The 17076-nt window shown below is 39.4% G+C and overlaps 1 protein-coding gene across 5 annotated transcripts in view; it reads left to right on the top strand.

Annotated features, from left to right (window-relative positions):
- SGK3 (serum/glucocorticoid regulated kinase family member 3) overlaps positions 1 to 17076 on the top strand; it is a 180374-nt gene that overhangs the window by 21596 nt on the left and 141702 nt on the right. For 2 of the 5 annotated variants that reach the window (XM_072804396.1, XM_072804397.1), the window contains exon 1: positions 16523 to 16647. The exons of 1 other annotated variant lie outside the window; for it this stretch is intronic. The gene's annotated coding sequence lies outside the window, so the exon portion shown is untranslated. Of the gene's footprint in view, positions 1 to 16489; positions 16648 to 17076 lie in introns of those variants that run through there. 2 more of the 5 variants (XM_072804393.1, XM_072804400.1) reach the window with 2 other exon arrangements.

Genomic DNA, 17076 nt, shown 5'->3' with positions numbered 1-17076 from the left:
GCTGAGCAGGTAGCCTGACACAGGACTCAATCCCAGGACCCTGGGATCATGACCTGAGCTGAAGGCAGACGCTTAACTGACTGACTGACTGAGCCACCCAGGCACCCCAAATAAATGGGGTTTTTAGTTGAGATATAATTCACATATAACATTATATTAGTTTCATGTTTACAACATAATTCAATATTTATAAATATTGTGAAATGATCACCAGAATAAGTCTAGTTGACATCCATCACCACACGTAGTTACAAATGTTTCATACCAATTTCTTACAAACTTTGAATAAGAGATTTTTAATTTCATCAAATATTTCCTTGGCATTTATAAAGAACCTTGCCATTTCCCTTGCCCTTCTTAGCTCCTAGCTCTTGGGGTCTCCCGGCATTGCCACTCTGGTCTCCAGGGGGCACTGTTCCCCCTTTAATATTGTGGCTCCAGCATTTGACTCCTAATTCCCTTAGGTACAGATAAGACCAGGAAAAATATTTAAACGAAGTTTATAAAGGACTCCAATGAACAGAAGACAAATGAGTACAGAAAGTAATATACAACTGGATAATTTGGTTTACTTTTTTTTAATTTATTATTTATTTATTCATGAGACACACAGAGAGAGAGAGAGAGAGAGAGAGAGAGAGAGGGAGGGAGGCACAGGCAGAGGGAGAAGCAGGCTCCATGCAGGGAGCCTGACATGGGACCACGCCCTGGGCTGAAGGCGGCACCAAACCACCGAGCCACCCTCGGGGCTGCCCCGTTTACTGAATGCAGAATAGGCATTTCAGTAATTTGACACACCCTACTTTGCTTCCCACTGCAGGTGGGAAACAGGAGCCTTTTTTTTTTTTTTTTTTTAACTATGTCCTCAACCAAGCAAAATTCTTCGAAAACAGGCTCTGAGATTGGTAAGGCTAGTTCCAGCTAAGGGCTTCTTTTTTTTTTTTTTTTAATATTTATTTTTTTTTTTTTTTAAGGGCTTCTTTCTAAATTCTAGTTTCCAGTTTCAGTATCTGCCTCTCCCAATGTACTGTCTAGTACACTAAGCATGTCAGCCCTCTTCTGAGAAGATGGCATTATCTACCCCTGGTTTGTACCTTTACCCTGTTGTTTGGGAATGGTTATCCGTGGGTCTCTCATACACCATCATCTCTTGGTCATTATGTCAAGAATGCAAGTCCCTGACAGATTATATTACATATCTATTATTGCATAACAGATTACTCCAAAACATAGAGACTTAAAACAACAAACACCTTTTTTTTTCTTTTGCCAGTTCCTGTTGATTAGGAATCTGGGCATAGCTTAGCTAGGTGCCCTTGGCCCAGGATCTCTGATAAGGCTATAGTCAAGGTGTTGGCCAGGGTGCAGTCATCCCCAGTCTTGAATAAGGGACATTCTGCTTCCAAGCTCACTCAACACAGCTGTTGGCAGGCCTCAGGTTCTTACTCACTACTGGCCAAAGACATCCTTTCCTTGCCGTGCAGATCTCTCTAGAAGGCAGCTCATAACATAATACCTGTCTGCCCTCAGAGTGAGTGAGAACATAAGAGGGTGCCCAAGATAGAAGACACAGTCTTTTTATAACCTCATCTCAGAAGCAACATCCTGTCAGTTGTGCTGTATCAAAGTAGTTAGAGATGAGTCCATAAATCTAGCCCACAGTCAACTAGAGGTGATGACACAAAGGAGTGGATACCAGGAGGCAAGAACCCATGGGCTTTGTACCACATCACTCTACTCAAGCCATTTCTCATAATTGTGTTTGCAGCAAGCAATCTTTTTTTTTTTTTTTAAAGTAATCTTTACATCCAACATGGAAGACAAACTTACAACCCCAAGATCAAGAGCAGCATGCCCAACTCATTGAACCCAGCCAGATACGCCTACAGCCAGCAGTCTTGGGGGATGATGTAACATCTCCCTCTGGGACAACGAAGTTGACTGAGCTTATTGCTTGCCAGAAACTGAACACAAACTCACTGCATGTGCGGTATCTATCTGGGCCCCTTGGTATCACACCTGTGGAACTAGGGGGCAGGAGGAATTGATAGAACAATTCATGCTTTTTATGCTATGCTGTGGGTAAAAAGGTATTTTTTCTCTGACTCCAATGTCTCATGTCTTCTTTCAGTATCTGTAAAACAGTAAAGGCTAATTTGTTGGCTTGGAAGTAGGATAAAATCAAATTGCAGACCTGACAGTTTGACTCAACAGCACAATTCAGAATTGTATACAGGCCTGGGAGACCAGCATTCATACAAGAGATCCATGTGCATATTATTCATTTTATTTGACAAACACTTATGTGTCAGGTAATTATTCTAAGAGTTTATGGATATAATATAATCCATGAGATAGGCACTATTAAAAATCCCTATTTTACAAATGAGGAAGAAGAGGCCCAAAAATGTTGAGGAACGTGGTCCGAATCATACTGCTCATGAGTGTCAGAGCCTCATTATTCAAACAGAAACAAACACAGTCTGGCTTCAGCATTCATCAATCCCATATATCATGCTAATTGTATTCGGGGCTGGGTGGGGCTGGGGGTGGAACAGAAAGAAGATAGGGGAAAAAATGACAAAATAGAGAGTTAATTCCTCAAAACATTTGTTGAAATCATAATTTTAGAGTTATTTATTCCTAACAGTAATATATTGTCTTGTTTCAAAGGATATTCAAAAGATAAACTCTACTAGTCATATTTAGATAAATGCCTTGATTTAGTGTGCTATACTTGACATCTTAGGATTTAATTTAGAACGCTTGTTCTATATTCAGACTATGAAGGTTCAAATGAACTGTCCATACAAAAATCTGAACATGGAGTTTATAACAGCTTTATTCATAAATGCCAAAACTCGGAAGCAACCGAGATGTCCTTCAGTAGGTGAATGGATAAACTGTGGTACATACATACAATAGAAAATTGTTTAATGCTATAAAAAAATGAGCTATTAAGCCATGAAAAGATTGGGGGGGGGTGGCTAATGCATATTCACTAAGTAAAAGGAGCCAATCTGAAAAGGTTAAATACTGTATGATTCCAAATATATAATAATCTGGAAAAGGCAAATCTATGCAGATAGTAAAAGGATCAGTGGTTGCCAGGAGTTGGGAGGAAGGGACTGATGAACAGGTGGAGCTCAGAGGATTTCAGGGCAGTGGAACTATTCTGCATGATACTATTATAGTGAAAACATGTTACTATACATTTGTCCAAGCCCATAGACTATGTAACAACAAGAATGAACCCTAATGCAAACTACAGACTTTGAATGATAATGATGCGTTAATGTAAGTTCATCCATTACAACGGAAGTACCACTCTGGTAGGGGAGGTTGTGCATGTGTGGCAGCAGGGGTTATCTGAGAACTCTACTTTCTTCTCAGTGTTGCTGTGAACCTAAAACTGCTCTAAAAATAAAGTCTATTTTTAAAAATGCTTTGAAAATGACAGTGTACTTTAAAATGTAAGATATTATTAATAATGGAAGCATGTATAGTAAGTTTTTGTTAATCTCTCTCCATACCTGTCCAAGTCCCCCATGTCCTTGGCCTCATCTTCCTATCACCTCCTCCTTTCCTTAGCTTGGCCTCTCTTCCTCTGGTCCTTGTCCTTCTCTTGAACCTTCCCAACCTAGGTTCAATCCCGCTGTCTGTCTTCTCCTCCATGGCTATACCACGGCTGCAGAAAAACCACAATGGTGAAGATGGTATCTACTGTACAACTTGCATTCTCCTACATCAGCTCATCCCTTAGTGTTTTCTGCCAACTATTTCTGTTTCATCAACCAGAGCTTTCTGCTTAAAATATGTATCACTAAGTTTTAAGTGTAGTTTGCTTTTCTGATATTGTACTATTTTGAATGAATAAAGATTCTCAAAGTCTTAAGCTGTTTCTTCCAACTCTACAGATAATATATGTCAGCTTTTTTGGATATATATAAAATTGGATTCATGTTATTAATTAAGCTGTTTTCTATTAAAACAATTAAAATAATCTGGCTTCTAATGATCATGTATACATGCATGGCAGGTAAACATATCTATGACAATTCATCCAAAAATGTTTATGCATTAGCAAACCCAGGGGGGTTGATGTGTTTAGAGTTATTTTAATTATTGGCGTCTTTAAGAAGATTCTGTGGAAAAGCTGAGTCATATTTCCTTCTCCAATGTGCCTCAATGCCCTGGAATAAGCCTTGCTTGTTCTTAGATTAGGGTTATATCGTCACTCAATGAGCTCAAACAAAATCTAATTCAATCCTTTATACTAACATTTTGAATTTATGACATTTCACATTAAGTGTATATTGCTAACTTTTATTGAAAAATTTTGATCTGGCAACATGGGCCTATATCCTCACATAGCAACAATCAGCTGGTAGGAGCCATCAGCCATTCCTTTAGAGAAGGCACTCATAAAGAGTCAGTTACAATTTATCATTTCACTTTCAATTCTTCTGACACCATCTCAGGTGCCTCCCAGGTCCTTTTTTTTTTTTTTTTTTTTAACTTATTCATGAGAGGTACAGACCTAGGCAAAGGGATAAGCAGGCTCCCTGTGGGGAGCCTGGTGGGGAACTCGATCCCAAGACCCCAGGAACATGACTTGAGCCAAAGGCAGATGCTCAACCACTGAGCCATCCAGGTGCCCCCCTACCAGGTGCTTTAGGCATTTAGTTTGTAAACTCTTCTACACCTGGTCCTTGCTGCCTTTCACCTACCACCACCTGTGGACATGAGAGGCACTGTGGTGCTCTAGAAAGACCATGGGCTTCAAATCAAATGGACTCAGCTTTGCCACTTACCTGCTGTGTGACCTGGGTGGGGTTATTTTTTCTGTCCCTTTGTGAAAAAGGGAATAATGATGGTGTGGTTATGTGAATTAAAGGCAATAATGGGGGTGCCTCGGTGACTCAGTTGGTTAAGCATCCAACTCTTGATTTCAGGTCAGGTCATGATCTGAGTCATGAGATAAAGCCCTGAGTCGGGCTCTGTGCTCAGTGGGGAATCTGCTAGAGATTCTCTCTCCCTCTCCCTTTGTCTCTCACCTTCGTGTGCTCACTGTCTTTCTCTTTAAAAATAAATAAATAAATAAATAAATAAATAAATAAATAAATAAATAAATCTATCTTAAAAAAATAAATAAAGGTAATAATATACATAACATGATTTTGATAGAGCCAAGAAGAGGCAGGAATTTTTATTAAAAAAATAAATAAAGGTAATAATATACATAACATGATTTTGATAGAGCCAAGAAGATGCAGGAATTTTTATTAAAAAAATAAATAAAGGTAATAATATACATAACATGATTTTGATAGAGCCAAGAAGAGGCACACTCAGTGAGTGTGGCCTGCCTCTGAGTTCACCTCTCAGGAGATGACAGGGCTATTCTCATAAGTCTCTAGCATGGTCAATTCATACCTAATTTGTGTGATACTCTCAAGTGTCTAGATACAAATAAAAATATAAGAAACTGGGGGTAGCTGGCTGGCTCATTTGGTAGAGCATGTCACTCTTGATCTTGGGGGTCATGAGTTTGAGCCCCATATTGGAGGGGTAGAATTTCATGAAAAAATAAAATTTAAAAAAAGAAAGAAAGAAGAAAGAAGAAAGAAAGAAAGAAAGAAAAGAAAGAAAGAAAGAAAGAAAGAAAGAAAGAAAGAAAGAAAGAAAGAAAGAAAGAGAAAACATAGGAAGCCAGATAGTACTTAGGTAAAATTTATATTCTATAATTGTCATCTGCCTTCATCAAGGAAACATAATGGGTTAAGCTGTTAGCCAACAGTACTTCTATTGCTTGGAGAATAATCCTATGGCATGGTAAGTCAAACTCTTGGAATCAGTTATATAAAGAAAACAAAAATGAAAAAGTTTGTGATTTGGCCTTTTTCCAAAATTGGGGGGTGGTGGCAATTCTATATATGCCACACTTACTCACACTGTAACTTTTGTAGAGTTCCTGCTATATCTATATATCTAACTTGCTTTTTATGGTGCTGTTGTAACAAATCACCATAACTCAGAGACTTAATGTATTGTCTTTTTTTTTTTTTTAAGATTTTATTTATTTATTCATAGAGACACAGCTAGAGAGAGAGAGAGGCAGAGACACAGGCAGAGGGAGAAGCAGGCACCATGCAGGGAGCCCGATGTGGGACTCGATTCCAGGTCCCCAGGATCACACCCTGGGCGGCAGGCGGCGCTAAACCGCTACGCCACCGGGGCTGCCCCAATGTATTGTCTTACAGCTCTCTAGGTCTGAAGTCTGACATCTATGCCATTGAGCTAAAATTAGTGTGTCAGTAGGGCTGCATTTATTTTTTTGGAGGCTCTATGAGTGAATCCATTTTCTTGCCTTTTTCTTTTTTTTTTTCTTGCCTTTTTCTAATGCTAGAGGCCACTCATATTCCATGGCTTGAGGTCCCTTCAAAGCCTTCAAAGCCAGCAAACTTGTATCTCTCCAACCGTCCTTCCATAGTGACATCTTTTTCTCTCTTCTTTTGCCTTCTTCCTCTTCACTTTTTTTTTTAAAGATTTTATTTATTTATTCATGACAGACACAGAGAGAGAGAGAGGCAGAGACACAGGCAGAGGGAGAACCAGGCTCCATGTAGGAAGCCCGACGTGGGACTCGATCCTGGGCCTCCAGGATCACACCCCAGGCCGAAGGCGGCGCTAAACCGCTGGGCCACCAGGGCTGCCCCTTCCTCTTCACTTTTAAAGACCCTGTGATCACCTTGGACCCACTCAGAAAATCCAGGATATTCTTCTTATATTAAGGTCAGCTGATTAGCAACTTTAATTCTATCTGCAATCTTAAGTCTTTTTTAAAATTATTTTTTTTAATTGAGGTATAATTAACATATGCCATTATATTAGTTTCAGGTATACAGCATAATGATTCAATATATGCATATACTGCTAAATGATTGCCATATGTCTAGTTAACACCCATCACCACACATAGGTATGTTTTTCTTGTTATAGAAATTTTAAGATATACTCTCTTAGCAACTTTCAAGTATACAATACAGCACTATTTTTTTTCTTTTTTTCTTTTTTTTTTTACAATACAGCACTATTAGCTATAGTCACCATACTGGACATTATATCCCATGACTTATTTTATAATTAGAAGCTTATACCTTTTGGGGATCCCTGGGTGGCGCAGCGGTTTGGCGCCTGCCTTTGGCCCAGGGCACGATCCTGGAGACCCGGGATCGAATCCCACATCGGGCTCCTGGTGCATGGAGCCTGCTTCTCCCTCTGCCTGTGTCTCTGCACCTCTCTCTCTCTCTGTGACTATCATAAATAAATAAAAAAATTAAAAAAAAAAAAGAAGCTTATACCTTTTGACCACCTTTACTCATTGTACACCTACCAACTGCTTCTGACAGCCACAAATCTGTTCTCTTAACTGAGTTCATTTTGTTTTGTTTTACATTCCATATATAAGTAAGATCATATAGTCTTTGTCATTTCTTGTCTGACTTAATTCACTTAGCATAATGGCCTCAAAGCCCATCCATATTGTCCACTCAAACTTCTTTGCCATATAATGTAACATATTTACAGGTTCCGGGGACTAGGATGTGGATATCTTTCTGAGGTACATCTTTCTGAGTAAGTAGGTACATTACAATGAATTTATCTTCCTTAATCTTCACAACAACCTTATGAAGTAGGAGCTACTTTTATGAATAAGAAAACTGAGGCTGAAGAGTTAGTAGGAAATGTGCTTGGGTCCAGAGCTGGTAAGCAGCAGTGAAATTCAAACCCAGAGCTATTTTCCCTTAAGCCATGTACTTAATCACTATACCATACTGAAATTTGTTCAAATGCTATTTTTCTATTTTTTTTAATTAAAAAAAATTTAAGATTTTATTTGAGTAGGGGAAGGCCAAAGGGAGAGAATCTTAAGCAGACTCTGCACTAAAAATGGAGCCTGACCCGGGGCCTCATCCTACCACCACAAGATCATGACCTAAGCTGAAATACAGTTAGACATTTAACTGACTGAGCCACCCAGGTGCCCTTCTTTCTATTTTCTATGTAAATGATTATTATAGTGAAAATTGGATTTTTTTTGGGGGGGGGTGAGTGGGTTAGCCCAAGGAGCCCAAGGAGTATATATGTATCAGTTAAAATTCAAATAAAGATATTGTCTCTATATTTTTCAAAATTGAATTTTATATTATCTCAGACTTTTGCAACTGACTTTTCCTACCATGCTCCAAATTGTTAGTACCACTTGTTTTTAAAAAGTCAAACAGATATAGTTTCCTCCAAAGACTGTGAACTATGATTGCTTATTAGCATAGTTTAAACGTTGTTTATGTGATTCAGCCTCTTGCCTTGAATACCTCACATCACCAATTTTTTTTCTATTTAGGGAAATGTTATGAGATTAATTTCTCATAAAATTTCTCAGAGTTTCTCCTAAACTCTGTTAGGAGTTTAATTTCTATAATCTTAACTTCTAGCAGCTTTCTCTTCTGTTTTTCATGATTGTTCTCTAATGCAAATAACTAGCAATTAAAAGTAATTTATCTCAGTCATGAGTTGAAATTATAAGTAATGAGATAAAATTTTAAAGAGGTGGTTGAGGCCAAATAGCATGCTTGTAAAACTTTCAAACAGTATGGTATCAGGCTTGAAGAAACACAGCAGGCAAAAGTGCTAAGATAGTTAAAAAGACAATTGTACTGAGGGATGCATTCAATAGTGAAAGAATTCCACATGGCATAAGGAAAAAATTAGTGTGTTTTTTTCATTTTCTGTCAAGGATATGAAATTCCCTTGAAAGCACAATGCATTGTTTGTACATTGAACCTTCCGACTGTCTTAACACGGTGCTTCGAAGAGGAAATGTTTGTTGAATCAGTGATATTTATATTTACATATGATTGCATAAAAAGCACCTTGCAGATATCTAGAAGAGAAAATAAGCTATAAATAGTTTATTTAAACTACATAAAAACTAAGTGGGTGTTCGAATGACCAGTTTCAAATTCAAATCCCAGTCCACAGCAAATCATGATCTATGCCAAGGGACGAGGAGTGGAGATCGAGGCAGAAGCTGAGAAATAGGTGATTCCATGAACATTAGCTGTGGGAACAGTTCTTTATTATATGCTTCATAAGTGATTTAAACTACTCTGTGGGTGGGGATTTAATTTTTAATTTCTACCTCTCTGAGCCTAGCACAGCACCTGGCATACACTGGGTACTCAACAAATAGTTACTGAATGAAGAATAAAGAGAACAAAAGGCATTAAATTCTCAGATGACACCAAATCAGCATGGACACACATATAAATTACATATTGTGATCTCCTATACTAATATATTGCACACGTTGTAGAACAGAAACCCCAAATTTTAAAACATGATATAATATACTTTAAATAATTTTCAGACATTTTATTAATAGTATAAAAGCCTTTTTGCTTCCATTTGATGCTTTATTACTTGGAACTTTTGTAAAATCTTGGTTTAATATCTTCTGATACAGTGATTTGAAGATCTGGTTTGAAGATCTGGTTTGAAGTTTAGCTTATTCTGATATTATATTTAATAGCTGTCATAGCTGAAAAAGATACTTCAAAAATATTTAGATTTAAATTGAAGAAATACATTCTTGTTCCTTCTTCAGTCTCATCAACCAGTTCTGCAAAGGTTTTTGTTGAAGTCTTACTAGGAAATTTGCATTTTCTCTGCTATCAATCAGCAATTCTTGCAAACTAATTTAAAGGCATTGCATTTTAATTAGTTTAAGGCCCACTGAAATTATTTGAAAATATTTAAAGAAATTGAAAATTGTGTTTCCAAAATCTTTAAGTATGTATATATGAAAGTTTTTTTAAAATTTTTATTTATTTATTCATGAGAGACACAGAGAGATAGAGAGAGAGGCAGAGACACAGGCAGAGGGAGAAGCAGGCTCCATACAAGGAGCCCAACGTGGGACTCGATCCCGGGTCTCCAGGACCAGGCCCTGGGCTGAAGGCGGTGCTAAACCGCTGAGCCACCCGGGCTGCCCATATATGAAAGTTTTAAAAGGACACACACACACGTTTTCTCACAATGAAATTACACACAGGTAAGAAATATTTCTAAACATCATTTTCAAACATTCCCTCCATAGTATTTCTTTCAAAAACACATGTATACTTAAAGAGAAGGTGGATGGAGTTACTTCCTCATTCAATGGTAAAACTTTCCCTTAAAAGGAAAATACTAGTCACAGAAAAGGTAGGGAAATCTCGATCCTTTGTATTTTTAAGAGGAATTGTGTCATTCATCTTGATATTTATTCTTTTAAGTAGTAATAATAGCTAATGCTTATGTAGTGCTTATTTTGGTGGTAGATTTTTATATATCATCCTCAAAACAGCTTGATGCAGTAGATACCATTATGCTCTCCAATTTACAGATGAGAAAACTAAACCTCAGAGATGTTGAATAATTTGCCCACATCATCCTCAAAACAGCTTGATGCAGTAGATACCATTATGCTCTCCAATTTACAGATGAGAAAACTAAACCTCAGAGATGTTGAATAATTTGCCCAGGATTACTTGGCTGGTGATGGTAGAATTATGGTCAGACCCAAAAGTGTGTATGCAGAAGCAATGCTTTTAACTAAGTATCCTGAATACTTCAGTGGAAGATAAAGAGTTTCTATGATTAATCTCCATCTCAGTACAAAGTATTATATAGATCCTATTGAAAGGATTTGTTTTGGGGCACCTGGGTGGCTCAGTGGTTGAGTGGCTGCCTTTGGCTCAGGTGGTTATCCCGGGGTCCTGGGATTGATTCCTGCATCAGGCTTCCCGCAGGGCGCCTGCTTCTCCCTCTGCCTGTGTCTCGGCCTCTCTGTGTGTGTCTCTTGAATAAATAAATAAAATTTTTAAAAAAAGTTTACTTCTTTCTTTTTAGATAAAACAAATAGACTTTGGAGTATTTTCTTCCTGAACTGTATTAGATTGTCTTGAGCACTCTTAGGATGTATGCCCTCCATGTTTTTTGACTTAACAAATACGATGAAATTCAAAATCATCCAGGAGAAGAACAGTTTTGATAAAAATAGGTATAGGGATAATCAAAACAACCTCTCAAATATAATGCAAGAAAACATAAGTAGGCCAAAAGAGTATTTCAAGTTCACATTTTAAAATCTGAAAATGACGAAATGTAATTTTAAATATGAGAATAATTCTAAGTTACAGTATAGGAGTGTGAATTGAAGAGCTGTGAGAGAATGCTCTCACTGTACTAAGGACTTACCTGATCCTTTATAGAGTTCCATGTCTCATACTGGGCATCTCATCTAAAGAAGAATGTGAAGAATTTGGAAAGAATTCATATGAGAGTCATAAAACATTAAAAACAAGAGAGGCGTGAAAAAAAGTTAAAAGAATTGTAGTTGTTTATTCTAGAAAACCTGAAGAATTTAAGGGTCTTCCAGTATATGAAGAGTTATAATCCCTTAAAGTCTATTTAAGTCTTTGACACATCTGGTTGAGCCAGACACAGATGCCTTTGAGAATTAGTTGCAGAAATAACAGCAACACACTTTTTTAAGCCAGAGGCTATTAAGCCTTTGCATTTGAAATAGGCTCAATCATTAATTGTACATAATTAACAGTAAGTAACTGAGTCACCAAATGACTAGTGTTTAAGAAAAGCTATTATTTACTACTGATAAGCAACTAAAATAATTGTTATCTTCAAAGTCCACCTAGTAGGTTTGAGCTCAAAGGCCTAATATGATTCTCTGAGGAATGTAGTAACTGCTGACACAACTTATGTAAGTACGTTATGGTCAACCATTAACAGACGTAGTTTATGTATGTAACAGACTATCCAAACAAAAGTCAGGAAAAAAAAAAAAAGAAATGAGAAAGAAAAAAGAGTGATTTGTATTTTGTTCTTGATACTCATAATAACTAGATTGGAAGAAAATGAGTTTTCCTTAATCTCCTTAGTAGAGAAGGATAATAGTTTTACTTCAGATAATTAATGTTCTTAGCAAGATTCAAAGTAATTTCTAGAAACTTTTTATCAAAAAGCTGTGCCAGCAATTTAAGAGTTCTGATCTCTTAACACTTCCCCTTGGTTTTTCTCAGGAGTCTAATATAGAAAGTGAAAAAGTCCTGTGATCTAAAAGTCTTTTATATATGACCCTAATGTAGTCTTGCTTTAAAATAGTTTTCTTGGGATCCTTGGGTGGCTCAGTGGTTTAGTGCCTGCCTTCGGCTCAGGGCATGATCCTGGAGACCCGAGTCCCACATCAGGCTCCCTGCATGGAGCCTGCTTCTCCCTCTGCCTGTGTCTCTGCCTCTCTCTCTCTCTCTCTCTCTCTCATGAATAAATAAATAAAATCTTAAAAAAAAAAAAGTTTTCTTTGTTACAAAACACACTTGGATTTCAAGCACCTCAGTTTTGAGTTTGAACATGGCTAATTTGGCCCAACAAAGATATTGAGCTTTGGGTCATTCCCACCCCCAACACACAAAATGAGTACACTCTGAACCATTTTCTAGATGAAGGAAAACAAGTTAATTTGGCTCTGTGCCAAGGCAGTATAAACCAGTATCAATTTCAGCTCCTATGAATATCTGAGTTTTTCTAACTATACCTTGGGTGGCTTTGTGTTTTACTAAATTGATTTGCTCACAAAATTCAATAAATTGGTCACTTTAATTCTTATATTCTTACCTATATTACAGCAGGCTATTCAGGTTAACTATTTCCTGAGCCAATTCATGGCTTGGACTATCCCTAAACTACCTTCCCAAGAAGGGAAGGTAGTCTTCTTTTTTTGAAGTTGTGGGATGCTACAATTGGTATACCAAAGGATAAACATAGCAGGAAACTATAGCAACAGCTCCTGGTGTCTGACTCACTTAAGGAGATGAGTTTGTAGTAGAATGAACGAAAAGGTGCTATGAAATCAATACAAATAATACAAATTAAAAACATCTTTGCTTTTGTAATCATGTGGTTGGTAACACTGTTCTTACTTCTCTGATCTTCTCGATTTATTTGCTGTAAAACAAGTATTTTCACAAATGCTGGCCTCCACTTCTGTTACCAACTAACTTATAAATAGAAGCCATTCAGGTCCCATAGCTGTTATTTTATCAAATTATCTCCCTATGGAAAGTGAGATTTCTTATATTATTAACACTCCTCAACTCTTCCAAAGTTACAGTGAAAGAAATAAAAATAATAGAGGACTTGAGGGGCAACTAGGTGGCTCAATCAATTAAGTGTCTGCCTTGGGCTCAGGTCATGATCCCAAAGTCCAGGGATCCCAAAGTCCAGTCCTCTATCAAGCCCTCGATGGAGCCCCTGGATGGATTCTTCCAATCAAGCCCGTGATTGAGCCCCCAGATGGAGCCTGCATTAGGCTCTTTGCTCAGCAGGGAACCTGCTTCTCCCTTTCCCCCTGCCTGTCACTCTGCCTACTTGTGCTTTCTCTCTCTGTCAAATAAATAAATAAAATCTTTAAAAAAAAATAATAGAGGACTTCGTTATGATATAAAAAGGGAAAAGTTTTTCCATTGGGAAAAGTAGGTGAAAATCAGGCACTTATCTTATTGGAATATGTTACCTAAAAAAATATGTATTTTGTCAGGTGGTTGTTTTTATTTTTAATGCTTAGACCAACAGTTTACAGTATTGCCAGTCTAATTTTCTAAAGTTCTGAACATAACTATATCTTAGTATTTCTACTATAATTTTTTCTTGTTATTTTTAGGACCTCTACAAAAAAAACAAAACAAATGCCAATACAAAACTCTAAAATTTGACCATTCTTTATACTAGTAGAAAAGGAATATAAAGCACTGGCATTTTTATATTCGTGTTAGAGCTAATAATAATGATGATGACAATAGCAATCAATTGATATTATGTCCCAGACATTCTACCAAGTTCATTTGATCCTCCTAGCAATTTCATGAGATAAGCACTATTACTACTTCTGTTTCACTGAAGAGAGAAAAGTACTATTATCCTATGTTACTGGTGAAACCAATACTCAGAGAGGTAAAATAATTTGGCCAAAGTAGAAAGTTGCAGAGCCAGAATTTGAGTCTGTCCAATTCCAAAGTTTATCCTCATAATCTCTACATTATAGATAAAATAGTTGAACAGAATATTTGTCCTATCTGCATGAATAGAGTCCTATTTCCAAACAAAATATTGGAACCCATAGTCTAAACAAAAAACTTTGTTTTTAAATTTTATTTATATGAAACCTTTTATAAAAGCATAAATATCAGCTAAACATTTAGCTGAACATTCAACAACTTTTCTTTTACAATTTTACAATAAATTGGAAACATAATGGAACATGGAGATATGATCTATATCTATAGGTTAATATGATTAATCAAAGTGATCAGCCTTAAAGTGTGACTTTAAAATTAATTTTAAGTGAAAAAGCCCTTTAATATAAGTTGGTGAGTATATTTATTTACAACCTCTAGTATTCTGGAAACTCAAGCTAGTAAATGGCAGCTCTCAGATTATAAATGCAAAATACCCAATTTATCAGTTGGATGTGGCTCACCCATCTTCTTGTCTTAAAATTTTGTGGGAGGTGGTGTGTATGCATGTATGTACGTGTGTGTTCTTCATAGCAGGAAGACAGATTTATTCTGGATATTAATGGCTCCCAGATGTTTGTTTTTTAAGAAGAAGGAAGGAAGGAAAGAAGGAATGAGGGAGGGAGGGTGGGAGGGAAGGAAGGAAGGAAATTGAAATGTGATAGCCAAGTATGTATGTATCTCTAACACCAGAATGATGTCACTACGTTGGAGTTTTTTTTTTTTTTTTTTAAGATTTTATTTATTTATTCTTGAGAGGCACAGAGACATAGAGACAGAGACATAGGCAGAGGGTGAGGCAGGCTCCATGCGGGGAGCCCGACGTGGGACTCGATCCTGCATCTCCAGGACCACACCCTGGGCGGAAGGCAGGCGCTAAACCGCTGAGCCACCCAGGCGTCCCCTCATTTGGAGTTATTGACACAAAACTTCCTTTTGTCTGAGAAATTTTTCAGCACTGTCAATATGGTTTTAATTATGAGACTGATCACTTGTTGATTTTGTTACAAGGGAAGAAATTCTGTAGCTTCTCTGTGCCTCATTGTGTGGATCACAGTGAAAACACACAGAGGACCCTTGCAATGCGTTGATTTGTATCTACTGTATTTTACATCCATTTCTGTATGCTACTGAAAAATCATTGTTTACAAAGTCCTGCAGGATTATTATGTTTTGAAGTATAAAAATGTTGGATTCACAATTCATTTTAAGAAGGAGAAGGCCTTACTGCGCTAATGGACATTACAAATGAATATGCTTACCTTTACCTGTGGGTTAAATTTGTGAGTATTATTTTAAAACATAAGGAAATGTCCCCTGAATTTAGAGAAGCCACACATAAATGCTGGCTCTTCTAATTTCCTTGGGAAGTTTATTTGTTCATAGATTTATGGCATAGTCCCTGGAATCATATAATCTGAAGTATACATCATTGCCTCAAAATCTAAAACAGGATATATGCATAGTAATCTTTATATAGTTGCTTGAGTGGATCTTCAAGTGGTTTATCTGATACAACTTAAACTCCAGTAGTGTTGCGGAGCAAACGACACCCCCACTCTGCTTCAAAATCCTAACTACTTTATTCCACGCCCACTGAATCATGCAAATCTTAGTTTTCCACTCACCTTCTTTACCTCTCTTTATCTTATTTGGGGAAAAAAAAAAAAGGAGGCCAGTAAAATGCAACTTCTATATTTAAAGAATCAGAAACTGTCAAGTGTGACCTCAGCTGACTTGGAGATGAATGGGAACGCAAAACAAACAAACAACAAACAAAAAGTAGCTCTGGAAAATGCGTGGAAAGGAAATTTCCCTGTCCCTAGGATCCGCCAGTTTCTGAACTATCAACACAAAAGCCAAAACGTTACTGATGGAAAAAAAAAAAAAGGCAGAAAACTTCCAATAACGCTAAATGAAGCACAGTCACTGTGCTTTCACACTACCTGATCTGGGTGCTTATTTCGCTACTTCCCTGCGTTTCCGATCTACAGCCCGCGGCAGGCCCACCAGGCCCCCGCCGGGCGCTCCTCACTCGGCGGGGTCGGGCGGTCCTGCCCGCCGCCGACCCGGGTCGGCTCCCCCGGGCGCGCCGGCTCCGCGGCTCCGCGGCTCCCGGGCAGCAATCGCTCGCAGCCGAGCGGCAGGAAACCTCGAGGAGCCCCAGCCTCCAGGCAGGATCCAGCGGCGGCCCCTGAACTTCGCGCACACGGCGAAGCGGCCGCCAGACCGCGCGCGGTGGCCGGGCTCCGCGGGGACGACAGCGAGCGGCTCCGGGCGGCGCGGCCGCGGCGGGCCCGAGCTGCAGCCCCAGCGGGGCGCGGGCGCCCTCCCGGCTCCCGCCCGCCGCCCGGCTCTCCCGGGCCGCCCGGCACACTGCGGGAGGAGCCGCGGGCCGCCGTGACGCGTCAGGGAGGAAACGGCGGCGCCCGGCGGCCCTACGGGGAAGGAGGCAACGCGAGTGCGCTCGGCCCGGCGCCCGTAGCGCCGGGAGGCAGCACCGCCGAGCGGGGTAGGTGCGGGGCCGCCGCGACCGGGGCGGGTGGGCCGGCCGCAGGGGCCGCGCGCGTCCGGGCCGCTGGGGAGCCCCCCGGGCGGGAGAGACGGGGCGGAGCGGGGCGAGCGCCGCCCGGGCCTCGACTGCCGCCTCGCCTCCCAGCAAACGTGACTTTCCCGGGTCTTTTCGCGGCTCCCCTGACCCCTCAGCCCCAAAAGCTCCGAGGAAAGGGAGAAGCAACGCCCCCGCCCAGCCCCCCGACTCTTAGAGTTTGCGGTCTGGGTTTCCTCGAGGTGAATCCAGATTCTGCTTTTTTTGATTCCTAAACGCTCGAGCCGTGTGGGTGGACGGACCGAGTTAACCCGTGCGCGGCTGCGCGGCGTCGCGGGGCGTCCGGAGGGTGGGCGACCCCCGACCCCCACCCGCTGAGGTGGGAAGAGGCGG

The sequence above is a fragment of the Canis lupus genome, chromosome 28 (assembly GCF_048164855.1).
Source record: "Canis lupus baileyi chromosome 28, mCanLup2.hap1, whole genome shotgun sequence".
Taxonomy (NCBI): Eukaryota; Metazoa; Chordata; class Mammalia; order Carnivora; family Canidae; genus Canis; species Canis lupus.
This window is presented reverse-complemented; position numbering and strand designations above follow the sequence as displayed.